This window comes from Chiloscyllium punctatum, chromosome 32 (assembly GCF_047496795.1).
Source record: "Chiloscyllium punctatum isolate Juve2018m chromosome 32, sChiPun1.3, whole genome shotgun sequence".
NCBI lineage: Eukaryota > Metazoa > Chordata > Chondrichthyes > Orectolobiformes > Hemiscylliidae > Chiloscyllium > Chiloscyllium punctatum.
The window spans coordinates 52996355-53014035 of NC_092770.1; positions in this window are offsets into that span (position 1 = coordinate 52996355).

Sequence of the window (17681 nt, forward strand, 5' to 3'; positions counted from 1 at the left end):
ATTTTATCACATTGGGAATGAAGGATTAGCCACTGAAGTTCGGATTAGCTCAATGCCGAACAACGACTGCTTTTCTGAAATAACCCCAGCCTCATTTCCTCATATTTCAATCATTGTTAAAGTCCCATGCACCCAAAGGATTTGGGGCCCATGGTGTACAGACTCTGTGGTCTGCTGAAAGAATTTAAATGCCTGATTCCTGTGGATCCCGACTCCATGCAAATTGCCTGCTTAGGACAGGAGGAGTTTTGTGCACCTTGTTTTTCCTCATCCAAAGATCTTTACTGTACAGAGCCCACCACCCTCCCCCTTCCTATTGCTCAATAGTATGCCACCATCATTATGAGCATGGCACTCCAATGAAGCAGGCCTAAAGATGTTTGCTCTGCCTCATATGGTCACTGTGAAACATGGGGCCATCCTACCATCTATCATACAGTACAATTTGTCACCAGCTGGCAATGAAGGTATAAAACCAGTTATTGATTCCCTCCTACAGCAATAAATTTCAGTCCAAGTCAAATTCTGAAGCAGCGAATTTTATTGAAACGTACTTGCAAGACAGGTGTCTAACAAGTAGGTACCTCGATCTGAGGGTCACATTCTGATTTATGCAGTTCTGCTGTGTCTCTCGGTCCTCCCCTTTTACCCCATGAGTTACTTTTGCTGTAGCACATAGCCTATCACAAGCTCGAGCTTTCACTCTGCCTCTGTTTACTTCTCCCATTACTCTAAGCCTGTCGCCCCTTACTCTTATTTATCTCATTCCTTTTATGTGACTATCCTGGCGTAATTTGCTGTCTTTGTGCGATCATCCTGCCAAACTAAATTCCATCTGTTGGCCACATCCCTCCTGCGACTGGCACACTATTCTCCCGTTACTGGTACATCCTACTCCACGGTTGCTCTGCCCTTTTAGTCATAGATAATTCTACCTGTTTTCGCTTCTCCTATTCTCCTACACCTGGTACACCCTGCTCCACAGTTGCTCTGCCTTATTAGTCAGAGATAATTCTACCTGTTTTCGCTTCTCCTATTCTCCTGCGACTGGTACACCCTGCTCCACGGTTGCTCTGCCTTATTAGTCATAGATAATTCTACCTGTTTTCGCTTCTCACTGTTAGTATTTGCATGCACAGCCCAATTTTATCATGTAAGCTTTTGCAGGACCAACACCTGTTCCCTTATTCTGCACAATTTTAACCCTCTACCTTACATTGGTGCCTACCACGAGCCCCTGCAACACTCCTATCCTCCCCATTCCTAAACTAGGAAAACCGGGACAGTGGAGATTTGTGCAAGAGTTGAGGGCAGTCAATGCCATTGTTGTTCTGGATTAGTGGTGCTGGAAGAGCACAGCAGTTCAGGCAGCATCCAAGGAGCTTCGAAGTCGACATTTCGGGCAAAAGCCCTTCATCAGGAATAAAGGCAGTGAGCCTGAAGCGTGGAGAGATAAGCTGGAGGAGGGTGGGGGTGGGGAGAAAGTAGCATAGAGTACAATGGGTGAGTGGGAGAGGGGATGAAGGTGATAGGTCAGGGAGGAGAGGGTGGAGTGGATAGGTGGAAAAGGAGATAGACAGGTAGGACAAGTCTGGACAAGTCATGGGGACAGTGCTGAGCTGGAAGTTTGGAACTAGGGTGAGGTGGGGGAAGGGGAAATGAGGAGACTGTTGAAGTCCACATTGATGCCCTGGGGTTGAAGTGTTCCGAGGTGGAAGATGAGGCGTTCTTCCTCCAGGCGTCTGGTGGTGAGGGAGCGGCAGTGAAGGAGGCCCAGGACCTCCATGTCCTCGGCAGAGTGGGAGGGGGAGTTGAAATGTTGGGCCACGGGGCGCCTCGACCATGACCCCATCCCCCATCACCAAAACATCATCTCCCAGACCATACAGAACCTCATCACCTCAGGAGATCTCTCACCCACAGCTTCCAACCTCATAGTCCGGGAACCCCGCACTGCCCGGTTCTATCTCCTTCCCAAGATCCACAAGCCCGACCACCCTGGCCGACCCATTGTCTCAGCATGCTCCTGCCCCACTGAACTCATATCTTCCTACCTCGACATTGTCTAATCCCCCCTAGTCCAGGAACTCCCCACATACATTCGAGACACTACCCACACCCTCCACCTCCTTTAAGACTTCCGTTTCCCTGGCCCCCAACGCCTCATCTTCACCATGGATATCCAATCCCTCTACACCTCCATTCGCCATGACCAGGGCCTCCAGCCCTCCATTTTTTCCTCTCCAGACGTCCCCAACAGTACCCTTCCACCAACACTCTCATTCGTTTGGCTGAATTGGTCCTCAACCTTAACAATTTCTCCTTTGAATCCTCCCACTTCCTCCAGACCAAAGGGGTAGCCATGGGCACACGTATTAGCCCCAGCTATGCCTGTCTCTTTGTTGGCTACGTAGAGCAGTTGATCTTCCGTAATTACACCGGCACCACTCCCCACCTCTTCCTCCGGTACATTGATGACTGCATTGGCGCCACCTCGTGCTCCCGCGAGGAGGTTGAGCAATTCATCAACTTTACCAACACATTCCACCCTGACCTTAAATTTACCTGGACCATCTTTGGCACCTCCCTCCCCTTCCTGGACCTCTCCATCTCCATTAATGACGACCGACTTGACACTGACATTTTTTACAAACCCACCGACTCCCACAGCTACCTGGATTACACCTCTTCCCACTCTTCCTTTTGCAAAAATGCCATCCTGTATTCCCAATTCCTCCGCCTTCACCGGATCTTCTCCCAGGAGGACCAGTTCCACCACAGAACACACCAGATGGCCTCCTTCTTTAGAGACCACAATTTCCCTTCCCACGTGGTTAAAGATGCCCTCCAACGCTTCTTGTCTACATCCCGCACCTCTGCCCTCAGACCCCACCCCTCCAACCGTAACAGGGACAGAACGCCCCTGGTGCTCACCTTCCACCCTACCAAACTTCGCATTAACCAAATCATCCGCTGACATTTCCGCCACCTCTAAACAGACGCCACCACCAGGAATATATTTCCCTCCCCACCCCTTTCCGCAAAGACCGTTCCCTCCGTGACTACCTGGTCAGGTCCACGACGCCCTACGACCCACTCTCCCATCTTGGCACTTTCTCCTGCCACCGCAGGAACTGTAAAACCTGAGCCCACACCTCCTCCCTCACCTCCACCCAAGGCCCTAAAGGAGCCTTCCACATCCATCAAAGTTTTACTTGCACATCCACTAATATAATTTATTGTATCCGTTGCTCCCAATGCGGTCTCCTCTACACTGGGGAGACTGGGGGCCTCCTAGCAGAGCGCTTTAGGGAACATCTCTGGGACACCCGTACCAATCAACCACACCACCCCCTGGCCCAACATTTCAACTCCCCCTCCCACTCTGCCGAGGACATGGAGGTCCTGGGCTTCCTTCACCGCCGCTCCCTCACAACCAGACGCCTGGAGGAAGAACGCCTCATCTTGCACCTCTGAACACTTCAACCCCAGGGCATCAATGTAGACTTCAACAGTTTCCTCATTTCCCCTTCCCCCACCTCGCCGTAGTTCCAAACTTCCAGCTCAGTAACTGTCCCCATGACTTGTCTGGACTTGTCCGACCTGCCTATCTCCTTTTCCACCTATCCACTCCACCCTCTCCTCCCTGACCTATCACCTTCATCCCCTCCCCCACTCACCCATTGTACTCTATGCTACTTTCTCCCCACCCCCACCCTCCTCTAGCTTATCTCTCCACGCTTCAGGCTCACTGCCTTTATTCCTGATGAAGGGCTTTTGCCCGAAACGTCGATTTTATTGCTCCTCGGATACTGCCTGAACTGCTGTGCTCTTCCAGCACCACTAATTCAGAATCTGGTTTCCAGCACCTACAGTTATTGTTTTTACCCCAATGCCATTGTTGTCCCCTGCTCCCCAGTAGTGCCTGACAGCAATGCCATCCTCACAACCTCCCTGCTACTGCCATTGGTTTGTCTGTCATTGACCTCTGCTCGGCCTTTTCTCCATTAACTTTTCACCGGTCAGGCAGTACCTTTTCACTTTTACTTATGGCGGCCACCAATATATGTGGATACAGCTTCCTCAAGGGTACACGGAGAGCCCCACTGTATATACCTGTGCGATACGCTGGACCCTGAAAGACCTTCACCTGCCATGTAAAAGCAATGGTTCAGTGTGCTGATGATTCGCCCGATGCCTGCATGTATGACATTGTTACATTGCTCTGTTGTCTGGCTCAGGATAGACATAAGATCTCTGTTGAAAAGATGCGACTCTGCCAAAAGACAGTAAAATATTTGGGCTACGAACTTTCGTATGGTCTCAGAGCACGGCCTCAGGATTGAATCACAGCTGTCATTAACCTCCCTCCTCCCACTACCCGAACGGAGCTTTTGTCCTTTTTGGGCATGGTGAATTACTGCAGACATTGGATAGCAGACTATCGAGTTACTGATGCACCTCTCCACCAGGCATCCTCACCAAACCAGCTGACCCAGGTGAACTGGACACCTGAACCAGCACAAGCCTTTAAGGAACTTAACTCAGCACCTGCTTTGGGCCTCCCTGACTGCACTCAGCTTTATGTTAACAAAAAGGAGGGATACGCATCTGACAGTTTAACACAAATGCATGGGGATCTCTGCTGCCCTGTCGCCTTTTATTCTGTACTGTTCCCACCTGTTGTAAAGGGAATGCTGGCCTGTTGACGAGCTGCAGCGGCTGCCGCTGTAATGGTAGAAACATCCACCCCTATTGTACTCAATTACCCTTGTACTGTTTTCGTTCGTCATTGGGTTTCCCTACTGCTTAATTCAGCAGCGACTCCGCATTTTACAGCGTCAAGGAGAACTGGCTTTGAGATCGTCCTACTTTCTCGCACTCATCTAACACTTCAGTGTGCCCCCATTTTATACCCTGCCACGCTTCTCCCTGTTATATAGGTTTCTCCGGCTGAGGACTATGATTGTCTGCATGTAGTCCAAGAGGTTGTCAGCCCACGCTCCGACCTCTCTGAAACTCCGTTACACAACCCAGATGTGATCCTTTTGACGGACAGCTCCTCTTTTCAGCACCTCAGATCACCAAATGATAGTTGGCTACGTGATATGCACACCTTTTGAAGCCCTTGAATCCGCTGCACTGCTGGAAGGGACTTCTGCGCAGGCAGCCTAACTGGTTGCCCTTACCATAACTTGTAGCCTTGCTGGCAAAATGTCTGTTAACATTTACACCGACTCCAGATGTGCTTTTGGAGTGGTCCATGATTTTGGAACCCTATGGAAACATAGAGGATTTATTACCTCTTCTGGAAGGCCCTTGCAGCATGTCCTGCTCATCAACAAGCTTTTACAGGCTGTTATGCTCCCCTCCACCATAGCTGTGATAAAGTGCACCACCTATACCACCGCTGATGACCCCATCAGCTGATGACCGCCTGAGGAAATGCTTGCGCTGACCAAGCTGCTAGACAAGCAGCACTAGCTCCCACTGTATGGGTACTAGCTCCAAAGACAGGGGAAGCAATAATGTTTTTAGATCTAGTAGAGGGAATATGAGCCACACAGCAACACACTCCACAAGCCGAGAAAGACAGCTGGACGCGCATAGGAGCGAAGGAACCCCCTTTAGGGGTCATGGTGCACCCTGGCCGAAGGTTCATTTGCCCTAAAGCCTACCTGCATGTCCTTGCACTGGCCGCCTATGGGATTGGCCATACAGGAGAAGGAGGGATGATACATGCAGAATGACAAACTTGGTACACACTGGGCTTTGCAGCAGCAGCAGAAGCGCTAGTATCAAAATGTCTAATATGTCTACAAAATAATAATGCTAAACCTTTGGCCAAGTATGATTATCTGCCAGTTCTACACAGAGCCTTTAATCATTTACAGATTGATTTTGTACACATGCCAGCTAAACAATGTTTTAAGTACATGTTGGTAATTATCGACATGTTTTCTAAAGTGGTAGAGGCCTTCCCCACAAAGAAAGACGATGCTCGAATAATGGTCAAATGTCTCATGAAGGATGTGATCACTAGGTTTGGAATTCTGGGGAGCATTAACAGTGACAGAGGCACTCACTTTCCCACTTTACTGAGACAGACAATGTTAGTAAAGCACTTAGCATCGCGTGGAAACATCATATTCCCTATTAGCCCCAGTCCTCAGGCATGGTGGAATGGATAAATTATACCTTTAAAACCACTCTGAGAAAGATCACTCAGGACATGGGCCTGCATTAACCAGAAGCCCTACTCTTCGCTCTGTATACCATAAGAAATCAGGTCAACAGAACCAGAGGACTTAACCCATTCGAGGTCCTGATGGAAGACCAATGCCCATGGAGGCAAAACTTCCTAAATTTCCTGTTGATACGGTATTACTCCTGACACAGGAAGCTAAACTGGATTATGTCAAAACACTGTAAGATGATTACCCGTAACTATGATCAGGTAAAGGAGGCCATTCCCGCACCTAGTGATGATGCAATGCATCTGTTCCAACCTGGGGAACCATGTCATGATAAAATCATTGGTAAAGAATTCTCTTTCTCCTGGTGGAAAGGCCCGTACCTCATCTTCCCGGTAACCCAGATGGCTTTCAAGGTCAAGGGAAGATCCAAGTGGATGCATGGAACCTGTTGCAAGAGAGTGCCATCCCCAGAGGGACATGAGTAGAAAATGCAGAGGCATCAGCTCACCCACCAGCCGCAATATGTGGAGACTGATCGCCATTTCAGTCTCTGTATTCCTCATTGCTTTGTTTATACTGACTGGGCATGAGGGGAACAGGGAGGATGGGATGATGAACTCTGTCACAAGGGAGTTACATGTTAACATTTTTCCTTACATGACTTACATTTACGCACAGAAGGTTAACCGCTCTAGCTGCTGGGTATGCACCCATATCTCCATACACTCTAAGGGAGGAATCCCCTTGAGATCCATTCCATTTAATGAATCCAAGACAGCTGAATGTTGGTTGGAACAAAACATGTCCTCCAATATGTCCACCTCGGGGGAAGGTAGGATTGACTGGGAGTCTCACAGATCTTTTATGCGAGGCCCTGTTGGGACCATTTATTCTGCTAATGATAAATTCACTTGGGAGTCCACAGGTTATAATATGGATTAGTATAAGGGTTGGTTCTAGCCTCATTCCAACCTCTTGCATCCACCTGCAGCTCTGTTCCTCACTAATACCACAGGAAACATATACCCATGGAAACCACTTGCTTTAAAAGCAACCACACGTCAGGGTGGAATGCTGAGAACAGTAAATGTACCCATTCCCTGCTCCTTACCCTCTCTGTGCATCGATGTATTTCCGCTGGGAGTATCCTTAACCTTGAAGTTCACAACAAGAGTACCCATTCTTTGGACTGGAACTCAGACCAATTACTTGAGAAGTTATAAAGGCACTTATTTTATTTGCAGCCATAAGGCCTAGCCCTGGCTGCCAGTCTCATGGGCTGGTACTTGCTATGTAGGGTATGTAGTCCCCTTTATTTACCACTCGCACTCTGCTGCATTCGAACTGCCTTAGCCTTGCACCAAGAGAGCTATAATTGACACTGAGAGGTTCTTTGCTATTTCCTTCCCCTCTTATGGGACCACTCGACTGGCAAAGAGGTCAGAAAATTGGCATCAGTCCTTGAAGAAATAGCAAACGACACGGTGGCAGCCCTTGACCAACTTGGTTTAGAGGTCGTCACCATTTGCACTGCTGCCCTCCAAAGCAGATTGCCCTTAGGTTATCTACTACTATTGGAAAAGGGGGCACTTGTGCCCTCATTGGCTCCGAATGTTGCACCTATATTCCCGACTCCAGTGAGAACATTATCAACCTTGCTGATCACATTTGGAAGTTGGCCTCTGAGCTCCGTGACACTAGCTCCCCTTGGGATCTGTGGAACTGGATGGGTGGATGGTTCAGTCCCTTTGGAAAGGCCCTCTTGCAGGCCCTAATTATACTTGTCATCATATTTGTTATCATTTCAGTTCTTTTATTTGCCTTATGCAGTGCTGTGCTTGCTTTGGCTCACTTTTGCTACCCTCAGTCTCATTAACTTCACAGCTGGTCAAGATCCCCCCTCGCTAAAATCCCTCTCCCTGACACAGAGGAGTACCCTGTTGATTCTGAGCCACCAGCACCAAATAATCCCTCAGGCTCTGGCTCCATTCTCCCTTTTGCAGGAGATCTTGACATTTTTTTGATCTTATGATCAAAAGGAGGGATTGTGGAAGCTGTTTTGCAGTTTCTAGTTCTGTTGATTTATTTTCTGTGGCTTTGTGACAAGTAAAAACACAGCTTGGGCAGTGGACCCATTTGCTAGAACATTCTGCAGTCATGCTGCACCTAGAATATTCTGCATCAACCACAAACGTCTGCTTTTCCACCTAACTTCTGCTTTTTTGAATTAACTTCTGCTTTTTATGTTCAGCCACCTGCTAAGCAAAATCACAACACTTGTGATTTGACTCTGTCTGGTGAACAGTCACGTAGACTTTGCCATGTAATAATCTTGTGGTTTTGTACCCGATTGGCAATTGCCAACTCAGTATCTATAATGTTATATATCTGTGATCTGGAGCGCTTTGGAGTAGCACCGGACGGTACTAAGGAAAGGTGTGCTCCCCACGATATCATGCAATAAAGTTTGTCAATGCTCAAGGTCTGAGTCCGGAGAATTTATCCTGCTACAGAAGGCACCGCTGAAAGTTTGCCTCTCTGGGTTTTGTGAAGGTGAATTCTTAATCTCGTTGCTGTCCAAACTCACAGTTGTTCTTGATATCATTGGAAAAGGTTTGTGTTGGACCTGCAGCCGCTGCATCACTAACAGTAACCAGAGTGCATGGGAGTTCTTTTGGGCATTCCAATGTCTCTGCTGGATTTGCAGAAGGAACAGCATTTCATGCAGTTGGATTAACAATGATATTGCGTCCCTGAAGTATTGCGTAACTTTGCCATTGAGCAAGGAAGTTGCACAGTCCGTGGTACAACCCTTGGCAGATGAGGGAGGAAACAACATGCTCGCTGATCTACATTGGCTCCTGATCTGGCAAAGCCTTGATTTTTAAATTCTCAACCTTGTGTTCAAATCCTTGCTCAAGCCTATAACTCTGCAATTCTCTTGAGGTAGCTACACTTCTCCAACTCTAGCCTCTTGGGTTCCATTCCCTTGCTAAATCATTCCTCTTTTATAGGGCTGCTTAAAACCTACCCTCTCCAAGCTTTTGTTACCAGTCCTCGTGTCTCTTCTTAAGACTCTGTATCAAATTTTGTCTGATAATGCTGCGGGTAATGTGCCTTAAGACATTATACCATATTAAAGATATTATATAAACACAAATTGTTGTTGCCTCCACTGTATACCTGTCCCATGAGCTGGATATTCTGCTCGGCAGTTATACAAAGCTAACATCTCATCACCTGATATGTTATCGTGTCCCTCAAGGAAATAAATCTGAATGCTCCATTGCAAGTAAGCTGTTGTATGTTTATTTATTACCTGCTGTTGTGTGTATATGTAATTAGTGCATACTTCCTGAGAGCTTACCTTTTGGCAACAGGTGGGACGCAAACAGAAATAATGCAAAGCAATGCTACTCCTGGCTGCTTCAGTGGAAAGAGCTGGTGTGGTGGCTGTCTACTGTCTTAAAATGAAAAATTTGGACATGCCTGCAACATGTTACATTCCCCAAGAACATCTCCTGTCAGTAGTTCAGCCAGCTGCTTCTATTTGTTACTTGACACTTCTTCAGCCCCGTGAGAACGTTGGGTGAGTTGGACATTGTAGCATCGCCCTGAATGATTGATGCATCTCCTGTCGAAATGATCAGCCGAACGATAGTACACTTGACTCAGCTTCCTTTATGACTTGCATGCAAGTAGAATTAACCAGCAGGGTCACAGAACCCTAGCCCAGTGCGTCTGACTTTCAGTCGTTACAATCACACTTTTATATGTGAATCATCGTTCCTCTCATTGACCAATTACATACCGACTTCTCTTATTGACCAATTACGTATTGATTTCAAGCCTTAGCAGCATATCAGACCAATTGTATCTTGATTTTAAGTCTTAGCAATATAACGGTTCTTTAATAGGTCATCTGCCTTGAGCTCTTACAACACCAGATGGGTGTGGTTTAGAACTTCCTGTTTCCTCACTCAACAGGAACCAGGTGCAGGCAGCTAAAACAGATTTCCTACAATCTCATTAAAATAAAATTATATCGTGTACATAAAAATTCAAATCAACTTAAATTGTGTATATTTTATGTTCTGTAGAAAGCATTACATTGTAAGATGCTCCTCCTCTAGAATTACTAATACATTTTTCACAAGCGTATCTTGGTAAAACAATCATATTGATGATAACTTGCATCTACCCATTTTATTTTAAACAATTCCTTTCACTCCAGCATTGTTTTAACCAAAAGGGTCAATCCAGAACATTTGCATTTTTACACTTATCATTGAATGCATCTTATCCCACAATGAACAATTATCTACGTTAAATACAATGTGTTTAAGCTAAATGAATTTTGCTATTTTTTGACACATAGAATGCAATATGCACTCCTTCAATATGAGCCAGTGCTTCCACAATTTTCTTTAACAATTATTTAGTTGTTTCTTAATTCCTTCACAGGATGTGAACATCACTGGGTAGGCCAGTATTTATTGTCGATACCTAATTGCTTAGAGCACAGTTAAGAATCAACTACAACGCTGTGAATCTGGAATCACACAAGAGCCAGAACAGTTAAGGACTGTAGTTCCCTTCTCTAACAGGATTAGTGAACTACATGGATTGTTTGAACAGGCAGCAATGGTTTCATGATCATCACTGGACCCTTAATTTTAGATTTTTATTGAACTTAAATTCCACCATTTGCTGTGGTGGGATTTGAACCTAGGCTCCAAAGATATTGCCTGGGTCTCTGGACTAATAATGTACTAATAATGCCACTAAGCCATTACCTCACCCTTTTAACTCCTTAAACCAAAGAATAAGATTTACTACTCCTTCCTATCAGAAATATTAATAAACCCCTACACTAAAATGACCATCAAGAAGACTAACATTTTTAGCATTGCTAAAAATGACTTGTATCATGTTCTCTGGGTCACCTCAGAATAGGAACTTAAGTACACCTTTTCATAGATTTAATTTTTAATTTTACGTAGAAGGTCTTCAGCCTGAAAGATTAACTCTGTCTCTTATTTCACAGATGCTGCCTGACCCTTTGAGTGTTTTCCAAGTTTTCTTTATTTTAGGTTTCTGGATCTGCAGTAGTCTGTTTTCATTTTTTTCAAATGCATTATTATATATTAAAATCTTCTGATTTTAGGGTGTTTCATTGTAGTGCTTGACTCATACACATTAAAACTAGCATTTGGTTTAGTTTGGACTGTTTGACCATTATTTGGTTTCTCAGAATAAACTCCCAACACTCTCCAGTTATTTACTACCATTTGTTTATTCTCTCTTCACAGTTTATCCTCCAGTTTAATGGCAGTAACCATAACTCCATGACTATGAGCTATTCTGCTTCTAGTTGCATTCCAAGACTGTTCTGTGGCTTTATTTTGTTATCTGATCTATTCAAATTGTGGCCTCCAAATGTAACATTAGAACTGTAAATATTCAAGGTAAAGTCACATACTGTACAATAGGCTGCTCCCTCATGACTGTATTGTCTTCCTTTTGCATAATTGGAGGTTCTTTTTCTAGTGGATGATCATTTTCTGAGGCAAAGATCAGATCTAGACCCACTATTTGTACTTACACTTCACCTTCCTACCTTTAACCTTTTCACCCCATTCTTCTGGTCTCTGCACACGTCTTCTCAGTCATCATCCTGAGCATTCAATCAATATTTAAGTATGCACATATCTTATTTTGCATCTCACACAATCGTCACATCCATCCAATTACATTGCCATTCTGGAATATATGTCACCCAAATGCCAACCACAGGTGAAGGGTCTTTGGATGCAATAGCTCTGCTATGTGCATACTCTCTGAAAGGGAGTCTTGCAAAGATCCAGTCTTCACCTGAGTAGATTGTAATAAGATTGTAATCATTTGCAGATGATACGAAGATAGGTGGAGTTGTGGACAGTGAGGAGGGCATTTGTCGTTTGCAAAGGGACTTAGATATGATGCAGAGCTGGGCTGAGGAGTGGCAGATGGAGTTCAACCCTGCCAAGTGTGAGGTTGTCCATTTTGGAAGAACAAATAAGAATGCGGAATTCAGAGTTAATGGTAGCGTTCTTAGTCAGGTGGAGGAACAGAGGGATCTTGGGGTCTATGTACATAGATCTTTGAAAGTTGCCACTCAGGTGGATAGAGTTTGTAAGAAGGCCTATGGTGTATTATCGTTCATTAGCAGAGGGATTGAATTCAAGAGTCGTGAAGTGATGTTGCAGCTGTACAGGACTTTGGTTAGGCCACAGTTGGAGTACTGTGTGCAGTTCTGGTCGCCTCACTTTAGGAAAGATGTGGAAGCTTTGGAGAGGGTGCAGAGAAGATTTACCAGGATGTTGCCTGGAATGGAGAATAGGTCGTACGAGGATAGGTTGAGAGTTCTCGGCCTTTTCTTGTTGGAACGGCGAAGGATGAGGGGTGACTTGATAGAGGTTTATAAGATGATCAGAGGAATAGATAGAGTAGACAGTCAGAAACTTTTTCCCCGGGTACAACAGAGTGTTACAAGGGGAAATAAATTTAAGGTAAATGGTGGAAGGTATAGGGGAGATGTCAGGGGTGGGTTCTTTACCCAGAGAGTGGTGGGGGCATGGAATGCGCTGCCTGTGGGAGTGGTAGAGTCAGAATCATTGGCGACCTTTAAGCGGCATTTGGATAGGTACATGGATGGGTGCTTAATCTAGGATAGAAGTTCGGCACAACATCGTGGGCCGAAGGGCCTGTTCTGTGCTGTATTGTTCTATGTTCTAAGACAAATTTAAGCTTGTACCACATATACACAGAGAGGTTTCTAAGCCTAGCTCGGAGACACTCTCCCGTGTACAACTCAAAACAGCATATTTACAGTATACATTTTTGCATCAGAATGGATACATGCAACATTGGTATAAATTAAGCACCACATCAGTTTCCAATTGTGGTGTTCATGTTTCCACCAGACTCGCCGTTTCACTTATAAGACTAATCTGCTTTCATTAGCTGTCCTCCGCATCATGTATTCTATACATAGCTGACTGTATTGTGCAATAACAATGAAGAGTCAGGTGTTTAGTTTTGCTGAAAAGAGTTTAAACCACCAAGGACACAAGTTAGATGATTTCTAAAAACCCCATATGAAAGAAAATCCAATGTCTTTTCTTTGACCTTTCAAAATGATATCCAGGTATCTCCACAATGGTTCAAACTCAGTTCTCAAAGAAATATCAAACATTGAGAGGCTTGTGATGATGCTACTCATTTAACAAGGTAATTTTGTCCTTGGTTTTTCTTTTCAGGAGGTGGTAAAAACTCAGGTTCCAAAAAGACTGGGCTTGGATGGGCTTTAGGGCCAATTTGATTATAACTGCCTCAATCAAAAGGTCTTCAAGTTTAAAAAAAAAACTTGTACAATGAAAAAGGGGCTGGGTGGTCAAATACAGTCATAGAGTCATAGAGAAGTACAGCATGGAAACAGACCCTTCGGTCCAACCCGTCCATGCCAACCAGATACCCCATCCAACCCAATCTAGTCCCACCTGCCAGCACCCGGCCCATATCCCTCCAAACCTTTCCGATCCAAATGCCTCTTAAATGTTGCAATTGTACCAGCCTCCACCACTTCCTCTGGCAGCTCATTCCATACACATACCACCCTCTGTATGAAAAATGTTGCCCCTTAGGTCTCTTTTATATATTTCCCCTCTCACCCTAACCCATGCCCTCTAGTTCTGGACTCCCCAACCCCAGGGAAAAGACTTTGTCTATTTACCCTATCGATGTCCCTCATAATTTTGTAAACCTCTATAAGGTCACCCCTTAGCCTCCGATGCTCCAGAGAAAATCTCCCTGACTGAATATCTCTGGCACCAGTGTAACTTGTTCAGGTTCATCATTATCATCATCTTCTTCCATCAAATTCCCCTCTCTGTTCAACATTTCAATCACTTTCAGCAATTCACCATATAATGAGACTTCCAGTTACACCTTCTGTATTTCGGGGATTTATTCAATTATTATTGCCGCTGCAATGTTGTCTTCTGCTGAAATAGCCAGATCTGTCAAAAGTACTTTCATCCTCATTTTACCTGTCTCTAATCCTTCCAGCATCTGAAGCTTTGAAATCTGGTAATCATTGAGTCTTCCAGTTTTTGTGTCACCAAAGGATCTCTCAACTGTTCCATGTAGACTTAAGGAAATGACTACTTTTCTCCAGAATTCCTTTTCAACTTAAATATTTATTAAAAATCAGGATTTCCCCAATTGAATTTCTTCATTCTGGTTTGTCATGTCTTCTTGCATAGTAATGATTTGTATTCAAATCTATCCAAGTCTGACCATGCATGATAGGCATTTTTTGTATCATATTTTTCTTTTAATTTTTTTTTGTAGATTTAATCAAAGTTTATTAAAACTTTCTTAGCTCCAACACTATCCAACTAATGGGCATCCATTGATGAAAGTGACAACACAAAGTCCTTAGTTTTTTTCCATTATTTTGATAAGCCCATGACCTAAGCCCACATATCCACTTCATTCTTCCGTTAGTAATATGGTTCATATTCTGCCAATCTCAAGGGGTAATGATTCTTTAACCATTTGTTTCTGCTACCTTCCAAAACAGCCATTAGGACTTTAATTTTCCCACTGAGAAATGTTTTTCCTCGTTTTCAATTTCACTTTTTAGACAATGGTCCTCCATTTGCATGTTACACTCCAGCGAGTCATTCTCGGTCTCAAGGGACTGCCTGCCTGCCTGCCTATAATCCAGAGAGACAGCTGGTGCAGGAACAGAGCTAGAATCAATTCTTACAAGACTTTATATGTAGTGACACATTACAGACATACACTTCTGAACACAGTCTACATCTATTTATAGGGGCACAAGTGAGTCACCAGTAAATGTTCACCAGCTCCATGAGAATGAACATAATGAAATGCTGTTGCTCCTGCTGCTCGCACGTATTGTCCCAGAGTTGCTTCTCCTATTGAGCCTCATCAGTGATGCAATGTAGAGCTGCATATGAGGTAAAAACAATGACGGCAGATGCTGGAAAGCAAATACTGGATTAATGGTGCTGGAAGAGCACAGCAGTTCAGGCAGCATCCAACGAGCAGCGAAATCAACGTTTCGGGCAAAAGCCCTTCATCAGGAATAAAGGCAGTGAGCCTGAAGCGTGGAGAGATAAGCTAGAGGAGGGTGGGGGTGGGGAGAGAGTAGCATAGAGTACAATGGGTGAGTGGGGGAGGAGATGAAGGTGATAGGTCAAGGAGGAGAGGGTGGAGTGGATAGGTGGAAAAGGAGATAGGCAGGTTCGACAAGTCCGGACAAGTCAAGGAGACAGTGCTGAACTGGAAGTTTGAAACTAGGATGAGGTGGGGGAAGGGGAAATGAGGAAGCTGTTGAAGTCCACATTGATGCCCTGGGGTTGAAGTGTTCCGAGGCGGAAGATGAGGCGTTCTTCCTCCAGGCATCTGGTGGTGAGGGAGCGGCGGTGAAGGAGGCCCAGGACCTCCATGTCCTCAGCAGAGTGGGAGGGGAAGTTGAAATGTTGGGCCACGGGGCGGTTTGGTTGATTGGTGCAGGTGTCTCGGAGATGTTCCCTAAAGCGCTCTGCTAGGAGGCGCCCAGTCTCCCCAATGTAGAGGAGACCACATCGGGAGCAACGGATACAATAAATGATATTAGTGGATGTGCAGGTAAAACCTTGATGGATGTGGAAGGCTCCTTAAGGGCCTTGGATAGAGGTGAGGGAGGAGGTGTGGGCGCAGATTTTACAGTTCCTGCAGTGGCAGGGGAAAGTGCCAGAATGGGTGGGTGGGTCGTAGGGGGGTGTGGACCTGACCAGGTAGTCGCGGAGGGAACGGTCTTTGCGGAAGGCGGAAAGGGGTGAGGAGAGAAATATATCCCTGGTAGTGGGGTCTTTTTGGAGGTGGCAGAAATGTCGGCGGATGATTTGGTTTATGCGAAGGTTTGTAGGGTGGAAGGTGAGCACCAGGGGCGTTCTATCCTTGTTACGGTTGGAGGGGTGGGGTTTGAGGGCAGAGGTGCGGGATGTGGACGAGATGCTTTGGAGGGCATCTTTAACCACGTGGGAAGGGAAATTGCGGTCTCTAAAGAAGGAGGCCATCTGGTGTGTTCTGTGGTGGAACTGGTCCTCCTGGGAGCAGATATGGCGGAGGCGGAGAAATTGGGAACACGGGATGGCATTTTTGCAAGAGATAGGATGGGAAGAGGTATAATCCAGGTAGCTGTGGGAGTCGGTGGGTTTGTAAAAAATGTCAGTGTCAAGTCGGTCGTCACTAATGGAGATTGAGAGGTCCAGGAATGGGAGCGAGGTGTCAGAGATGGCCCAGGTAAATTTAAGGTCAGGGTGGAATGCGTTGGTGAAGTTGATGAATTGCTCAACTTCCTCGTGGGAGCACGAGGTGGCGCCAATGCAGTCATCAATGTAGTGGAGGAAGAGGTGGGGAGTGGTGCCGGTGTAATTACGGAAGATCAACTGTTCTACATAGCCAACAAAGAGACAGGCATAGCTAGGGCCCATACGTGTGCCTTTGGCTACACCTTTGGTCTGGAGGAAGTGGGAGGATTCAAAGGTGAAATTGTTAAGGGTGAGGACCAGTTCGGCCAACCAAATGAGAGTGTCGGTGGAATGGTACTGTTGGGGACGTCTGGAGAGGAAAAAATGGAGGGCTTGGAGGCCCTGGTCATGGCGAATGGAGGTGTAGAGGGATTGGATATCCATGGTGAAGATGAGGTGTTGGGGGCCAGGGAAACGGAAGTCTTGGAGGAGGTGGAGGGCGTGGGTGGTGTCTCGAACGTATGTGGGGAGTTTCTGGACTGGGGGGATAGGACAGTGTTGAGGTAGGTAGAGATGAGTTCAGTGGGGCAGGAGCATGCTGAGACAATGGGTCGGCCAGGGTGGTCAGGCTTGTTGATCTTGGGCAGGAGGTAGAACCGGGCAGTGCGGGGTTCCCGGACTATGAGGTTGGAAGCTGTGGGTGGGAGATCTCCTGAGATGATGAGGTTCTGTATGGTCTGGGAGATGATGGTTTGGTGATGGGGGGTGGGGTCATGGTCGAGGGGGCAGTAGGAAGAGGTGTCCTCGAGTTGGCGTTTGGCTTCAGTGGTGTAGAGGTCAGTGCGCCAGACTACCACTGCGCCCCCTTTATCCGCTGGCTTAATGGTGAGGTTGGGATTGGAGCAGAGGGATTGGAGGGCTGTGCGTTGTGAGGGTGAGAGGTTGGAGTGGGGGAGGGGGGTCGACAGGTTGAGGCGGTTAATGTCCCGGCGGCAGTTGGAAATGAAGAGGTCAAGGGCAGGTAATAGGCCAGCGTGGGGTGTCCAGGTGGATGCAGTGTGTTGGAGGTGGGCGAAGGGGTCTTCGGAAGGTGGGCGGGAGTCCTGATTGTGAAAGTAAGCTCGGAGGCGGAGGCGACGGAAGAATTGTTCGATGTCACGGCGTGTATTAAATTCAT